Source organism: Nicotiana tomentosiformis, chromosome 5, assembly GCF_000390325.3.
Source record: "Nicotiana tomentosiformis chromosome 5, ASM39032v3, whole genome shotgun sequence".
NCBI classification, from domain to species: Eukaryota; Viridiplantae; Streptophyta; class Magnoliopsida; order Solanales; family Solanaceae; genus Nicotiana; species Nicotiana tomentosiformis.
The window spans coordinates 96528425-96546760 of NC_090816.1; the positions used below are offsets into that span (position 1 = coordinate 96528425).

At 37.6% G+C, this 18336-nt stretch overlaps 1 non-coding gene across 1 annotated transcript; it reads left to right on the forward strand.

The window, feature by feature from the left end:
• The first annotated feature begins 1255 nt into the window (after nt 1–1255).
• Nucleotides 1256–1362, forward strand: LOC117278156 (small nucleolar RNA R71). The gene has a single exon (XR_004508478.1). It is a non-coding gene; the product is annotated as a small nucleolar RNA R71 (small nucleolar RNA).
• Nucleotides 1363–18336: the final 16974 nt, after the last annotated feature.

An 18336-nucleotide genomic window follows, 5' to 3' on the forward strand; every position in this document is an offset into this window, starting at 1 on the left:
AAATATAATTTTACCAAAGAAATCTTGAATTGATCTTGATAATTACTGAAATTAAAAAGGTAAAGGTAATGTCCCACTTCTCATGAAACTCCTTTTTCTTCCTTAGCTGCCATGTTTTTAATTCCTTACTGAAAGGTCTAGGCATAAAAGACTGCTGTCTCTTTGTGTACAAACTCCTATTTGTAATGTAATAAAGTCAACATCATGTTATGTTAGGTAAAAGCTCAACCTAAGTCAGCCAGCATTACTATTAGTAAGCAACTCCTTGAAAAATATAGACATGTAATTTAACTTATCCATTCTATCCAATGGGATTGAGATCATGAAGGGTGAAGATTGAAGAATTTGGTAATCCTGTCGGCATTTATATATGAAAATAATTAATTTTTTTAGTTTTTTCTAAATATTGTTTTTCCTAAATATAAAAACGACGTATAATTTTTTATTTGTTTATACGACATCAAATTTGAAATTAAATGACACGAAGAATGAATAATTGTTACCAAGCACGTTTTGAGTTTAAAGTTCGAGTTGGGGTTCAGTTGTAAGTGTTCGAGTTCAACTTGTAATTTATGTTAATCAAAGTTCATAAATTGCTAGAAAAGATATTGATCATATATCAATCAATTAACTATGCCACAATATAGAAACAACTGAAATTGAATAAATAAATCTCACTATATTAACTTCTCTCTATTTGGCCCATCAAATACAAATAATAAGTAATTATGTCTTTTAAAAGACAAATTATGGAATTAATGTAATTAGGGGCTCCTTTATTATAAAAAATAAAATGAAATTAGAGGCTCCTAAATGTGATGCCTATTCTCTAAAAACACCGGCCTAGCATGGTCCTAACGCATGAAAGGACTACTAGATTAAAATCATATCAATATCAATATATTAGTCTCTATATATGGCTTGGACAATCCTCACTTCATGAGTTAGCCTTTTGGGTTGAGTTAGGCCCGATGTCCATTTTTTTATTATGGTATTAGAGCTCGACTCTGAGATATCGAGTGTAATAGCTGGGATCGCACTAATGTGCTAGAATCCTCTTGATGTACACCAACCTTTTTCCTTCTCTCGTTATCCTACAGGCCATTGATTTGCATCTTCAGATAATTCATTTAGAATTGCAACAATATCCTCAGGAGTTTTCTTCATAAGAGGACCTCCAACTGCGTTATTTAGCGTCCTCCTACTAGAGGGTGTCAGCCCATCCCAGAAATTTTGGAGTTGCATCCACAAGTCTACTCCATGATGTTGACATCTTCTCACAATATCCTTAAATCTTTCCCATGCTTCAAACACCGTTTCTGTATCTTTCTGCTCAAAATTGTGGATCTCTCTTCGAATTTTCCCTGTTTTTGCGGGTAAAAAATATTTTTCAAGGAACTTCTTTGTCTTGTATTCCCAGGTTTGAATTGACCTAGTCGGTAAACTCCGCAACCAGTGCTTAGCATTTTCCCTCAGTGAAAAAGGGAATGTCCTTAAGTAGATAGCATCCTTCGATACCCCGTTATGCTGGAAGGTATTCATAATCTCATAGGAATCCATCAAATGAGTATTTGGATATTCGTTAGATTTGCCTCAGAAGACATAATTGTTCTGAATGGTCTGAAGTATCCCTTGCTTGATCTCAAAATTATTGGTTGCGATCAGAGGAGGTCACATAGTAGATACTCCTTGGTTGTAGACTGACCTGGCATAGTCTCCTAGTGATCGTCCAGGCCTTGGCATGTTATTTTCAAATTCATCTTCAATCAGAGGTCGGTTCAGGTTGAATCTTCATCCTCTGTTCCTGTCAACCGTCAATTCTAAGAGCTTCCTCAGCAGCTGCTTCATGTTGGGCTGCTTCCCGTGCAGCCAAATCAACTACCTCACCATTTTTAGCCATGTTCTCTTGGGTTGAAGATTGCCCCAAGATTTTTCCGGTGAGATCTTTCTCTTTCCTCAAAATTTAACGAGCGCAAAACACAATACAAAATTAATGCTCGCTACCCAAAGATAGTATAGTTATAATAATCATCTCCATAGGGATTGGATTTAAACAATTTTCGAGTATTTCTTGTGATGACCCAAAATATCATCTTAAATTTAATAAGTAATTCTGTGTTCTAAGACCTCAAAAAGTACCATTTATCATTCCTCGACTTGCGTGCACAGTCCGTAAAATTTTTTGGAAAGTTTTCATGTGAAAAATGGATTAAAATATAAAATAGAGCCTTAAAACTCAATTGAGTTGACTTTGGTCAACATTTTGAGCAAACGGACCCGAAAGTATTTTGACAATTCCGGTAGCTCCGTATCGTGATTTGGGACTTGGGCGTATGTCCGAAATTTATTTTGGAGGTCCCTAGCTCAAGTTATGATTATTTAATGGAACTAGCAATTTAAAGGCTATAGATTCCAAGTTTCACCACGGGGTTGACTTTTTGATATCGCAGAAGCGAGCCTTCCATCGCAGATGCGGGCCTGGCCTGGGGTCTTCGCAGGTGCGGTCTTTCTGAGCAGACGCGGATGTCGCAGGTGCGGCAGGAGTGTCCGCAGATGTGAAACTTTACCTGGCAGCCTGACATCGCAAATGCGAGCTTTGTCTCGCAAATGCGAGTCCACAAATGCGAAAATGACTGGGCAGAACCCATAAATTCGAAAGTCGTCGTTTTTACTCCTTTTTGAGTTTTAAGTCTCGGATTTGGGCGATTTCAATGGGGATTTACACTACTTTGAATTGGGTAAGTGTTCTTTAACCAAAAGTGATTATATTTCACAAATCCATGTCTATATTCATCATTTATTTCGGATTTAGATGGAAAAAATTGGAATTTTTGTAAAACTTTCCAAAAACGAAAAAATTTAAGATTTGAAGGTCCATTTGATATCGGAATTGGACAAATTTTGTATGGTTGAACTCGTATCGGAACGGGTATTCAGATTTCGTGAGTTTTTTTTTTAGATTTGATACGTGGGTCCCACTGTCGAATAGTTTAATAAATTTCGGATTGTTATTCGAAAAATGTGTAAATTCATATGTAATTAATTCCTATGATTAGTATTGAATATATTGAATTGTTTGTGAATAGATTTGAAGCTTTCAGAGGCAAATTTAAAAGGAAAAGATGTGGTTGAATAATTGATTGAAATTTGCAAAGCGAGATAAGTGTCGGGGTTAACCTTGACTTGAGGGAATAGAACCCTTAAATTATTTGTTATGTGAATTGCATGTGAACGACGTATAGACGAAGTGACGAGTGTCTATACGTCATCAAAATTAATTGTTTGCCTACTTACTTGAAAAATCATAAATTATTTTTAATCATCAATTAATTATTATAATAATTATTTCTCTCTTATTCTTTATCAAATATTAATTCTTGAGTTCCTGCATTAATTATTATATGCTATTTGAATTATGTGTTTAAATTGTTATTTGACATTTAGCATATTAAATATTAAACTGCCTATTTTCTCCGTGAGTTCTATAATAATTTACTATTTGTCATTGTTTGTTTCATAATTAAATCATAATTGTTGTATGCTTGTTGTCTTATAATTTTATATTAATTACTACATTTATTGGGGAAATTTCTTCTATAAGAATTGATTAAAATGGATATATTGGCGGATCAGAATTATTAAAAAGTTAATAGTGGAGGATCGGGTTGCACGCCGCAACAAACTTATTAAAAGTCAATATTGGGGGATCGGATTGTACGTCGCAATAGACTTATTGAAAAGTCAATATTGGGGGATCGGATTGCAAGCCGCAATAGACTTATTAAAAGGTCAATATTGGTGGATCGGATTGCACGACGTAACAGACTTATTTAATATATATATATATATATATATATATATATATATATGAGATTGAAATAAATATATGACAAACTTGATTAAAACAAAAATATTGGGAGAGCGGGTTGCACGCTGCAACTGAATTGAATGTGAATATATTGTGAGAGCGGGTTGTACGCTGCAACAGAATTGGTTGAAATAATAATGAATTATGATCGATGAGTTGGCTTCAATTATTATAAATAAGTTGCCTGATTTATTCCTATTATTTGTGGTCGTTATTAATATTGCGTACATGTTAATGTAAGTGAACCGCCTTAGCCTCGTCACTACTTCGTCGAGGTTAGGCTCAGCACTTACCAGTACATGGGGTCGGTTGTACTGATACTACACTCTGTACTTCTTGTGCAGATTTCGGAATTGGTCCCAGCGGCATACCATAGACTTGCTCGGATTTCAGCTATTCGAAGGAGACTTGAGGTATAACTGCATGGCGTCCGCAGTTCTGAAGTCCCCGTCTATTTTATTTTAGTTGTGTGTGTATTTCCAGACAACTTTATTTTATTCAGACCTTTATTTGCATTATTCTAGAATGCTCGTGAATTGTGACACCAATTCTGGGATGGTATTTAGACACCGTTGTATTTATGGATTATTCACTATATTTTAAACTTTGCTTCCGCATTTGTTTCTTTGATTATTAATAATTTAAAATTCTTTCAAAAATGGATAATATTATTCTAACGTTGGCTTGCCTAGCAAGTGAAATGTTAGGCGCCATCACGGTTCGAAGGTCGAGTTCGTGCTAGAGGCCGAGCTAGAGCTCAGTCTAGAGCTCGAGCAACTGCACCTATTGAAGAACCTCGGGTGGACCTTCAGGAGGAGGTTCCAGTTCTGAATGTACCAATTGGACCAGTTCAGGTCCCGGAAGGATTCATAGCCACTCCAGTATTTCAGGACACTCTAGTCCGTTTGGTAAGTCTTATGGAGGGCGTGGCCCAGAATGGTACATTTTCAGTGGCACCAGCCGTCTCACAGGCTGGGGGAGGAGCACAAACTCCCACTACTCCCGCTCCGGAGCAGATGGCTCCCCAGAATCAGGCTCCAGTAGCCCCGCTAGTTGGGGTAGTTTAGCCAGTTGTTGCGGCACAGACCGATGATAGGCTCGCCATGTATTTTGAGGCCTTATTGAGACTGGATAAGTTCACTAAGCTCTTTCTAGTTCACTTCAGTGGTACACCTTCTGAGGACCCACAAGGTTATCTTGAACGCTGCCATGAGGTGCTACGGAACATGGGTATAGTTGAGATCAATGGGGTTGATTTTGATATATTCCAGATGACGGATTCCGCCATGAGGTGGTGGAGAGATTATACATTGACCAGACCAGTTGGATCACCTGCACTTACCTGGGAGTAGTTCTCTCAGCTATTTCTGGAGAAGTTCCTCCCTATCACACTGAGAGAGGAATTCCGCAAGCAATTCGAGCGTCTACAGCAAGGTAGTATGACCGTTACTCAGTATGAGTCCCGTTTTGTGGATTTGGCCCGTCATGCTCTTCTTTTACTACCTATGGAGGTAGAAAGGGTGAGGAGGTTTATTGAGGGACTCACCCACCCTATCAGACTTTAGATAGCCAAGGAAACGGGAAGTGAGATTTCTTTTCAAGCGGCTGCTAATGTCGCTAGGAGGATCGAGATGGTTCTTTCACATGAGAGAGGGCAGAGGTCTGATAAGAGGCCTTGTCAGTTCGGTGGTTTCAGTGGTGCCTCGTCTGGAGGCTGGGGTGATTTTGGTGGGGGTCATCCTCCCAGACCATTTCTTCAGTACTTTATGCATCTCTCGGTTCTTCAGGGAGTCATGGTTCTATTATGCCTTACTCTGGGAAGCCAGTATTCAGTGCACATTCAGCTCCTATCAGTGCACCACCACTCCAGAGTTACTACATCGGTTATCCTACCCATTTGGGTTAGCTTTAGCTTCAGTAGCCACATTATCATGATGTGTGTTATGATATTGGGAACATTGGTCACATCAGGAGGTATTGCCCTAGATTGGCGAGTAACAGATCTCGGCAAGATTCTCGTGCCATCATACCGGAACCGGTTGCTTCACCGCCTGCTCAGCCAGCTAGAGGTAGGGGTCAGGAAGCTACAGGTGGAGGCCAGGCCATTAGAGGTGGGGGTCATACTGTTAGAGGTGGAGGCCAGCATATCAGAGGCCGTCCGAGGGACGCAGTTCAGAGTGATGGGGCCCAACCCCGGTTTTATGCTTTTCCAGCTAGGCCTGAGGCCGAGTCATCTGATGTTGTGATCACATGTATTATTCCAGTTTGCCATAGAGATGCTTCAGTTCTATTTGATCCGGGATCTACTTATTCCTATGTGTCCTCCTACTTTGCTTCATATTTGGTTATTCCTTGTGATTCTCTGAGTGCTTCTGTGTGTGTATCTACACCGGTGGGAGACTCTGTTGTAGTAGATCATGTTTATCGTTCATGTGTGGTTACTATTGGTAATCTTGAGACTAGTGTGGATCTTCTACTTCTTGATATGGTAGATTTTGATGTCATCTTGGGTATGGATTGGTTGTCCCCTTATCATGCTATATTGGATTGTCATGCCAAGACAGTTACGCTAGCTATGCCAGGGTTACCTCGGTTAGAGTGGAAAGGATCTCCTGGCCATTCTGCCAGCAGGGTTATTTCGTATATGAAAGCTCGGCGTATGGTAGAGAAAGGGTGTCTAGCCTATTTGGTTTATATTCACGATCCTAGTGCGGATGTCCCTTCTATGGACTCAGTACTAGTTGTTCGTAAATTTTCAGAAGTATTTCCTGCAGATCTGCCGGGGATGCCACCCGACAGAGATATTGACTTCTGTATTGATTTGGCTCCGGGCATTCAACCCATTTCTATTCCACCATACCGTATGTCCCCGCCAGAGTTAAAAGAATTGAAAGAGCAGTTACAAGACTTGCTTGATTAGGGATTCATTAGACCTAGTGTCTCGCCCTGGGGTGCACCAGTATTATTTGTAAAGAAGAAAGATGGCTCTATGAGGATGTGTATAGGCTATCGGCAGTTGAACAAGGCCACTATCAAAAACAAATATTCGCTGCCAAGAATTGATGACTTATTTGATCAACTTTAGGGTGCCAAGGTATTTTCGAAGATCGATTTGAGGTCTGGTTACCATCATTTGAAGATTAGGGCATCTGATATCCCTAAAACAGCTTTTCGAACTCGATATGGGCATTACGAATTCCTAGTGATGTCATTTGGGTTGACAAATGCCCCAGTAACATTTATGAATTTGATGAATCGGGTGTTCAGGCCTTATTTGGATTCTTTTGTGGTTGTATTCATTGATGATATCTTGATTTACTCCAGCAGTCAAGAGGAACATGAGCAGCATCTTCGAAGTGTGCTTCACACCTTGAAGAATAATCAGTTATATGCCAAATTTTCAAAATGTGAGTTTTGTTTAGACGCAGTTGTCTTTTTGGGACATGTTGTATCGGCAGAAGGCATAAATGTGGATCCTAAGAAGATTGAGGCTGTTCAGAATTGGCCTAGACCTATTTCAGTTACAGAGATCCGGAGTTTCCTAGGTTTGGTAGGTTATTATCGTCGGTTCGTGGAAGGGTTTTCATCTATAGCAAGCACATTGACCAGACTAACCCAGAAGGGTGTCCCATTTAGATGGTCAGACAAATGTGAGTTGAGCTTTTAGAAGCTCAAAACCGCTTTGACTACGACGCCAGTGTTGGTATTACCCACAGGTTCAGGATCGTATACGGTATATTGTGACACATTTCACATTGGGCTTGGTGCAGTATTAATGCAAGATGGCAAGGTAATTGCATATGCGTCGCGGAAGTTAAAGGTTCACGAGAAGAATTATCCTGTTCATGACTTAGAATTGGCAGCTATTGTTCATGCGCTGAAGATTTGGCGGCTTTACCTCTACGGTGTCTCGTGTGAGGTATTTACTGATCATCGCAGCCTTCAGTATCTGTTCAAACAAAAACATCTTAATTTGAGGCATAGAAGATAGATGGAGTTTTTGAAAGACTATGATATCACCATTTTGTATCACCCCGGAAAGGCCAATGTGGTGGTCGATGCTTTGAGTAGAAAGGCTGTGAGTATGGGCAGTCTTACGTATATTCCGGTTGGTGAGAGGCCATTAGCTGCAGATGTTCAGACTTTGGCTAATCAGTTCGTGAGGTTAGATGTTTCAGAACCCAGTCGGGTTCTAGCTTGCACAGTCGCTCGATCTTCTTTATATGGGTGCATCAGAGAGAGGCAATATGATGATCCTCACTTACTTGTCCTTAAGGACACGGAGCGACACGGTGATGCCAAACAGGTTGCTGTGAGGGAAGATGGGGTTCTGCGAATGCAGAGTCGTATTTTTGTGCCAAATGTGGATGGGCTTCGTGAATTAATTCTTGAAGAAGCACATAGTTTCAGGTATTCTATTCACCCAGGTACATCGAAAATGTATCAAGATTTGCGGAAATATTATTGGTGGAGGAGAATGACAAAGGATATAGTTGCACATGTAGCTCGGTGTCTGAATTGTCAGCAAGTTAAGTACGAGCATCATAGACCTGGTGGTTTGCTGCAGAAGTTAGAAATTCCTGAGTGGAAGTGGGAGCGTATCACTATGGATTTTGTTGTTGGGCTCCCACGGACTCAGAGAAAATTTGATGCAGTTTGGGTCATTGTGGACAGGTTGACCAAGTTAGCACATTTCATTCCAGTGGCAGTTACCTATTCTTCCGAGAGGTTAGCTGAAATTTACCTTCGTGAGATTGTCCGCCTTCACGGTGTGCCCGTGTCTATTATTTCAGATCGAGGTACGCGGTTTACCTCACAATTTTGGAGGGTTGTACAACGTGAGTTAGGCACACGGGGTGGAGTTGAGTACATCATTTCATCCACAGACAGACGGACAGTCAGAGCGCACTATTCAGATATTGGAAGATATGCTCCGCGCTTGTGTTATAGACTTTGCAGGTTCTTGAGATCATTTCTTGCCACTTGAGGAGTTTACTTATAATAATAGCTACCCGTCGAGCATCCAGATGGCTCCATATGAGGCATTATACGAGAGTCGATGTCGATCGCCAGTTGGTTGGTTTGAACCGGGAGAGGCACGGTTGTTGGGTACCGATTTGGTACAAGATGCGTTGGATAAGGTCAAGATTATTCAGGATCGACTTCGCACAGCTCAGTCTAGGAAAAAGAGTTATGCCAACCGTAAAGTTTGTGATATTGCATTCATGGTTGGAGAAAGAATAGTGCTCCGGGTTTCACCAATGAAAGGTGTAATGAGGTTCGGAAAGAAGGGCAAGTTGAGCCCTAGGTATATCGGACCCTTTGAAATTCTTGAAAGGGTATGTGAAGTAGCCTACAGGCTTGCATTACCACCTAGTTTATCAGCGGTTCATCCGGTGTTCCATGTGTCTATGCTCCGGAAATATCATGGTGATCCGTCACATGTGTTAGATTTAAGCTCAGTCCAATTGGACAAAGATTTGACTTATGAGGAGGAGTCGGTGGCTATTCTAGCCCGACAGGTCCGACAGTTGAGGTCTAAGAGTTATCCTTCAGTTTGGGTGCAATGGAGAGGTCAGCCGGTAGGGGCATCTACCTGGGGGTCCGAGTCGGACATGCGGAGTAAATATCCACACCTTTTCACCAGCTCAGGTAATTTTTTTCTAACTCCGTTCGAGGACGAACGTTTGTTTTAGAGGTGAAGAATGTGATGATCCAAAATGTCATCTTAAATTTAATAAGTAATTCTTTGTTTTAAGACCTTGAAAAATACCATTTATCATTCCTTGACTTGCGTGCACAGTCTGTAAAATTTTTCGAAAAGTTTTCATGTGAAAAATGGATTAAAATGTGAAATAGAGCCTTAAAATTCAACTGAGTTGACTTTGGTCAACGTTTTGAGTAAACGGAGCCAGATCAGTGTTTTGACAATTCCTGTAGCTCTGTATCGTGATTTGGGACTTGGGCGTATGCCCGGAATTTAATTTGGAGGTCCCTAGCTCAAGTTATGATTATTTAACGGAACTAGCAATTTAAAGGCTATAGATTCCAAGTTTCACCACGGGGTTGACTTTTTGGTATCGGGGCCGGAATCCTATTCTGGAAATTTGAACATCTCTGTTATGTCATTTATGACTTGTGTGCCAAATTCGAAGTCATTCCGGATTCATTTAATATGTTTTGGCACGAGATTTGCAAATCGAAAGTTTAAAACTCAAAGTTCGAATCGGGGTGTGAATTATAATTTCAGTATTGTTTGACGTGATTTTAGACCCCGAGTCAGTCCGTATTATGTTACGGGACTTGTTAGTATATTCGGACGGGGTCCCGAGTACCTCGAGTGTGATTCGAATCGAAATCGGAACTAGAATTGGACTTAAGGAAAATTTGAAGTTTTGGGTTCTAGTGTAATCGCACCTGCGGATGTTTGACCGCAGGTGGGAGCTCACAGAAGCGAGCCTTCCATCGCAGATGCGGGACTGGGCTGGGCAGGGGTCTTCGCAGGTGCGACCTTAATGCTCAGAAGCGGATGTCGCAGGTGCGACAAGAGTGTCCGCAGATGCAGAACTTCACGTGGCAGCCTGGCATCGCAAATGCGAGCTTTGTCTCACAAATGCGAGTCCGCAAATGCGGAAATTTTGTCTGCAGATGAGAAAATGAATGGGTAGAACCCATAAATTCGGAAGTCGCCATTTTTACACATTTTTGAGTTTTAAGTCTCGGATTTGGGTGATTTCAAGGGGGATTTACACTACTTTGAATTGGGTAAGTGTTCTTTAACCAAAAGTGATTATATATCACAAATCCTTGTCTATATTCATCATTTATTTCAGATTTAGATGGAAAAAATTGGAATTTTTGTAAAACTTTCCAAAAACGAAAAAAATTAAGATTTGAAGGTCCATTTGATATCGGAATTGGACAAATTTTGTATGGTTGAACTCGTATCGGAACGGGTGTTCGGATTTCGCGAGTTTTTTTTTGAGATTTCATACGTGGGTCCCACTGTCGAATAGTTTAATAAGTTTCGGATTTTTATCCGAAAAATGTGTAAATTCATATGTAATTAATTCCTATGATTAGTATTGAATATATTGAATTGTTTGTGAATAGATTTGAAGCTTTCAGAGGCAAATTTAAAAGGAAAAGATGTGGTTGAATAATTGATTGAATTTGCAAAGCGAGATAAGTATCGGGGTTAACCTTGACTTGAGGGAATAGAACCCTTAAATTATTTGTTGTGTGAATTGCATGTGAACGACGTATAGGCGAGGTGACGAGTGTCTATACGTCGTCAAAATTAATTGTTTGCCTACTTACTTGAAAAATCATAAATTATTTTTAATCATCAATTAATTATTATAATAATTATTTCTCTCTTATTCTTTATCAAATATTAATTCTTGAGTTCCTGCATTAATTATTATATGCTATTTGAATTATGTGTTTAAATTGTTATTTGACATTTAGCATATTAAATATTAAACTGCCTATTTTCTTCCTGATTTCTATAATAATTTGCTATTTGTCATTGTTTGTTTCATAATTAAATCATAATTGTTGTATACTTGTTGTCTTATAATTTTATATTAATTTCTACATTTATTGGGAAAATTTATTCTATAAGAATTGATTGAAATGGATATATTGGAAGATCGGGTTGCACGCCGCAACAGAATTATTAAAAAGTTAATAGTGAAGGATCGGGTTGCACGCCGCAACAGACTTATTAAAAGTCAATATTGGGGGATCGGATTGCACGTCGCAATAGACTTATTAAAAAGTCAATATTGGGGGATCGGATTGCAAGCCGCAATAGACTTATTAAAAGGTCAATATTGGCGGATCGGATTGCACGACGTAACAGACTTATTTAATATATATATATATATATATATATATATATATATATATATGATTGAAATAAATATATGACAAACTTGATTAAAAGAAAAATATTGGGAGAGCGGGTTGCACGCTGCAACTGAATTGAATGTGAATATATTGTGAGAGCGGGTTGCACGCTGCAATAGAATTGGTTGAAATAATAATGAATTATGACTGATGAGTTGGTTTCAATTATTATAAATAAGTTACCTGATTTATTCCTATTATTTGTGGTCGTTATTAATATTGCGTACATGTTAATGTAAGTGAACCGCCTTAGCCTTGTCACTACTTCGTCGAGGTTAGGCTCAGCACTTACCAGTACATGGGGTCGGTTGTACTGATACTACACTCTGCACTTCTTGTGCAGATTTCGAAATTGGTCCCAGCGGCGTACCATAGACTTGCTCGGATTTCGGCTATTCAAAGGAGACTTGAGGTATAACTGCATGGCGTCTGCAGTTTTGAAGTCCCCGTCTATTTTATTTTAGCTGTGTGTGTATTTCCAGACAACTTTATTTTATTCAGACCTTTATTTGCATTATTCTAGAATGCTCGTGAATTGTGACACCAATTCTGGGATGGTATTTAGACACCATTGTATTTATGGATTATTCACTATATTTTAAACTTTGCTTCCGTATTTGTTTCTTTGATTATTAATAATTTAAAATTATTTCAGAAATGGATAATATTATTATAACGTTGGCTTGCCTAGCAAGTGAAATGTTAGGCGCCATCACGGTCCGAAGGTGGGAATTTTGGGTCGTGACATTTCTAGCTTAACGATATTCAAGATGAATAACACGTTGGTTGGGATGATTAATAACTAAAATTAGCTATGAAGCTATAACAATTAACAATTGATCATTGAAAGACAAGAGTTGAGCAACACCAAAATATTAATGGGAGAAATAAGGGTCGTGATAGGATAGGTGCAAGATAGCTATTTGGGATCCAACTCTAGTTCAATTCACTCTAATGCTCTAATGATTCTCACGAATTCACTCGATGATTAGTTCAAATGTGTAGTCAAGAATTCTCTCCCAATTAGATCTTAACTCTACGAGGTAGACTAATATAAGCACTGTGAAAATATGCATGCATGCATTAGTGGATTGGTCTTCAAAAAAACGTCTCTCGAATATTTTCCTAACTTGATTTAATCAACAATTCAACAATCTCTTTTGATTACTTAATAAAATCACTGAATTAAATCAAAAATAATAATGTAAGATAATCACCACAATATTCCTCTTTCATTTAAATAAACTAGTGTATAAAATTGCAAATAATTCAAAGCTCCATAAATGAATTCAAGCAAAGAACTAGAGTTTAAATCTACAAATATCAATCAAAATACCATATTCGTCAAACCCTAAGGGAAACTACTCCATATTCATGTAGAAAATTATCATAAATAAAGTTGAATAATAAGAAAATATGAATTCAATCCAAACTCGGGTGTTGAGTTGAGGAAAGAATGATGAATCCTTGTGATTTGAGTCTCTAATGCTCTTCCAATCTTGCGTAGGTCAAAAGTCTTCTAAAAATCATATTTTTGGTGTATTTATACCATGTAGGAACGGGCCGAACGAAACTACCCTTTCCAAGCCGAAATAGAAAAATACTGAGAGAAATTTGTACAAGCCTGCCGCACCTAGCGCCGCACCACGCGGTGTAGTAGTGGTGAAGTTTATAGAGTAGTTTTTGACAGGCAGCAACAATTTACACAGTCGCGCCACCCCATGCGGCGCAATAGTGTTAATTTTTCAGAGTAATTCATTTTCTTCACTTTCTTCACTCTAATTCCTTGGGCTTTTACCCAGGCTTCAAAGCTCCAAATTGTTCGATTTAGCTCTAAATTATCTTTTTAGCTCGAAATCACTTCCTATAAGGCATAAACATATAATAAGTGTGATTCATATTATTTAAGTTCAAACACAAGTAAAATACAGTAATTAGAGTGCAAACTACGACTAAAACATGAATTTCTAGCCTACCATCAATTGTTACTTAAATTTTATTGTATCGTATCGTATCGTTAAATCTGTCGTTACGTAACACGAAAAGTGCCACTTTATGGAATGATCAATTTGGTACGGACATTTTGTTACCTTATTTTTTCCTCTCATCTTGCTTTTACTTATTATTAAATTATCCTATTTTATCTTTTAACCTATATTTTTATATAATAGTTCTATCTCGTACCTCACCTTTTCTTTATAATATTGCAAGTTCTTTTATAGTGTTGGTACATGACATCATGAAATGACGGCAAACAATACAATCTATCCAAATATTATATACATCTAAACGATACAGTATAATACAATACAATAGAATACAATACAATAAATACGATACATAACAACTATCCAAATAAGTTGTAAGACACAAAAATTATCAAGAATGCAATTAATATCTTTTAGAAACAAAAAGGATTAAACAAACTCATAAATTAACTAATGTAGCATACTAATATACGTATAAACAATGCAATAGTATGAAAGTTCATACTACAACCAATATTTGTTTCATAATATACGTATGTTTTAAGCTTTTGTCTTCTTTTACTCTAAAATTTTCACTTTTTAAATTTTTTCTTCATAGGTGTATATATTTTATTTATTTATAAGAATTTAAATATTCAATTGAAAAAATTAAGTTAATAAATATAATTAATTGCATTGCATCTTTAGCTTGATCGTGCCCAACTCTAGTCCTAAAAAGGGTAAGCAGCCGTTGCAAATATAATCCGATCTAAAAAGTCCGGAGTCGAACCTATAGAGAACTAAGGTTTTGGTATAACTGTTCAATATCACTAAGAAGACAAGCTCGAACAATTCCTAAGTTAAAATGATTGCGATTTTTATTTTAATTAAGGAGACTAAGAGTTGGAGACAAAAGTAAGGAGGCCTAGAGTTACGATTTTCCCAAATTTCGGAATCCTTCCCGCTACATCTCCTATAAATTCGCCTAAGTATTATCAAACGATTGTGAGTACTTTGGGTGTTGTAATTCTCTTCCGATCAACTACCACAATTTACTAGACATATTCTTCCGACCTACGCTAGCTGACACTAATTCATCACTCACTAAGATCACACCAAGATTATGTTATTCCTAATCCCACCTTTAAACCATCCATATTGATTTCTCACATACGTTAGAAGTGATGTTGTCCAAAAACTACCTAAATGTTTACTTTTTTCTAAGCAATACATACTAAATAGGCACAGTCAATTGAGAGCTCTTCCATCAACTGAAATAAGAGTGTAGCTAAACAAGTAGAGAAATTCAAAAGCTAAATTATATTAAAATGTAACAAGAACTCATCCTCCAAAAGGTTCCATCAAAACTTTAGATAAGAATTAGCTACTCATAATAGTATGTAAAATTACAATTCAAAAAATCATAACCAACAATAAAAAATAGGAAGAAGAAAGGAAAAACACGTGGTTGAATTGTCCTCCTTGCTCTTAGCGTGTTCTCTCAGCCATAGGTGTTGTCTAATCCTAAAGTAGTGTCTCTCCCATTAAAAGAATATTTTATGATATATTTTATCAATTAGGATTTGTACGGGGCGGCCTTGAACACTCGTATCTCGAAAAGGTGAAGTTGAGTTGCGTGCCAAGGGTTCATGCAACGCGCAACCCCTTGGCCGCTCCAAGTTTTTTTTGTCTTCTTTGTTCCTTTTGCGTGCTGGGGATTGGTGCCAAAATGCCATACTTACTGGTTTTTATTCACTTTCTAGGCCATTTCGCGCCTAACTTTCATGAAATGCACCAATTGTGCACCTTCCTAGCGCTTGCATCTCTACTTCTTTTTGCATCAAATCATCCAATTTTCGCCAACTTCCATCCAAACTCATTCCTACACAAGATAAACATGTAATGAGCATATTTGACATTTATAAGCATGTGATATCCCGCAACTCACATAAGAAATAATATGCAAACATACTTAAAAATATACACTTTTCATCATTTATCACTACCCCATACTTAAACTCGTGCTCTTCCTCGAGCAACTTAAAATTAAGCACATGGGTAAGTAACACAATTCTAAAATATGCTCTAGTAGCACACCAATGACAAGGTTTATATCAACGGTTGGAACCCAACATATGCACTCTTCATACTTTTTCTCATTTTTAGACCAATTCCTAGACTATTTAAAATATTTGTGTGACTCTTCTAACATCTTAGCCTCAAATATTGACTCCAATATGTTCCATACTATGACTTGCTTCTTGTGCCAACTCAAAAAATAAGGACTTTACCTATGCTTTACAGATCATGTGCCTTCGCCAACAAACCTCATATAGAAAATAGTCAGAGTCAAATATAAGTTTAATTATAGTTAATGACTCCAAATCGAAAAACTTCACTCACTCTCGCGAAAAAACTCATGTGCCCCCAAAGACGAGTAGGATAGATATGGATAATAGTGACTAACCCTCCTAAACACTTTTAATAAACTACACTTTAACTTTTAAGCAGACTCTCTTCATGATCACTTAACACATCGCTATGAAACCATACATAACATGGTCCCTTAACTTTAAGAATATCTACATAATCACTAGCATATATCAAAGTGAATTCGAGGTATATTTGTTTTTGTATTCTTATATTTTTTTTCTCAAAATATTTTCAACATCCTCCATTAGTTGGTATTTCTAGCTAGTGACCTTTGCAATACATACATAGACCTTTTGGCCTTTCTGTGATTCCACTCAAAATCTACCCAATCTCTTTCCTTACTCTTCTAGCAACAAAAGTGCTTTTCAAGGTAAATGTTCAACAAGATTTAATTAAGAACAAAGGGGATTTGGCTTGTAATGTGAGTTTCAAAGAAAAGATTTATAGGCTCAAATGGGCTAACAAAAGATATTGTTAGCACTGGTAAGAAAATAGGCTCAAGGACAATCAAACAAACGCCTATATCATTTCCTATACTCACAAGACTTAACCATTTCGCTTTGACACACACACGTGAAAAGTTCTAGACTAACAAGGGAGGACACATAGTGCAACTAAAATCTCACCTCACACAATGCACATGACTCACTCTAGACAGTTCAGACCCGACTCTCAAATTAAAGTAATTAGCAAATTTATCATATAGTTCAAATACTAGGAAGTGACAATAAGATTCAATATATGAGCCCAAGTGTCAAAACAAAGTCACATATATTCTCAGGGCATATAGTCGCAAGAATCAAGAAGCAAGTATTCAGCGCAAATGCTCTACCTCTAAGCCCCGATATAAAATATGTCAAAAAGCATAGATACTCAAGTTTTTTCCATTCCATTATTAGTTCAACAAGAAAAAATAATATATTTTTTACTTTTTCTGTAGACTTTAAACCCTCAAGAAAGCTGTCTAGGAAGTCCATCGTCGAGAAAAGTCCAAAATATTTTGAAAATCTACCTACAAAAAAAGAACTACTACTGCCTGGTTCAAAGAGTCATCCCTTGAAATGAAACGTGGCCATAAGAAAAATCAAGAGGGATTATTTCCACCAAAATATTTTTTATTTTTTATTTTTTCCAACTCACATAAAATAACACAACTAAAATAACATAGGAAATTACCCAAATACTACGTCTCTTCACCCCACACTTAAAATTATGCATTGTCCCCAATATACACCCTTAAATACAAAAGGGTAAAAAAAACTCCCTAGTAAGCCAAAAGTCGAAGCATTAACATCTCATGGGGCATTCAGACTTCTCCCAGACTTGGCTCTTTGTGAGGGCACCCCACACTTAGTTCTAACCATCTCACTTGCTTTTGCTTTATTCCAATGACTTTGCTTCCCATGCTCCTAGAAAAAAAAAAGACACTACAAAAATAACACAATAACAGAAATAATTGAAAAAAACTAAAAATAAATGAAAGCATTAAAGTTGGGTTGCCTCCCAATAAGCGCCTGATTTAATGTCGCGACACGATGTGAACTACTTTTTGCTTCCACCTCGAGCTTATGAATTGAACCCAAGTTTTGATTCAAGATTGTGATTATGCTCTTGGGGCGATACAAATTCTTGCGAGCCAAAAATCAAATAAATTCTCATGTACTTTGTGGCTCTTGACCGAGGAGTGTCACCTTGCCTAGACGAACCTAAAAGTTTCAACATATAAGGCTCATCTACCTCTTCACCTGAACTCCTTTTTATGCTAGTAAGGATCCACGCCCATTTCACCATCCGAACACAATGTAGCGAAGTATTTGGAATGAGGTCCAACGCGCTCAAATACCTGAACTTTAATATTTTCGTCATCCTCAACACTAAACACGCTAGAGTCAACTAAATTTGTATCTTCAATGTCTTTGGTTGGCTCTAGCATTACTTTTTCAACATCAGCATCCAACAATTCTAGTTGGATAGATTTATGGTGTTCTACTCTGACCTCCTCCATTAGCACCCCAATTTCTGCATCTAATTCACGCTTTTATTTGGCTACTATCTATGTCACGACCCAAAAACTTAACCCGTCATGATGGCACCTATCGTGATACTAGGCAAGCCGACCTTTTCAAAACACTTTCAAAATTTAACAGAAATGAA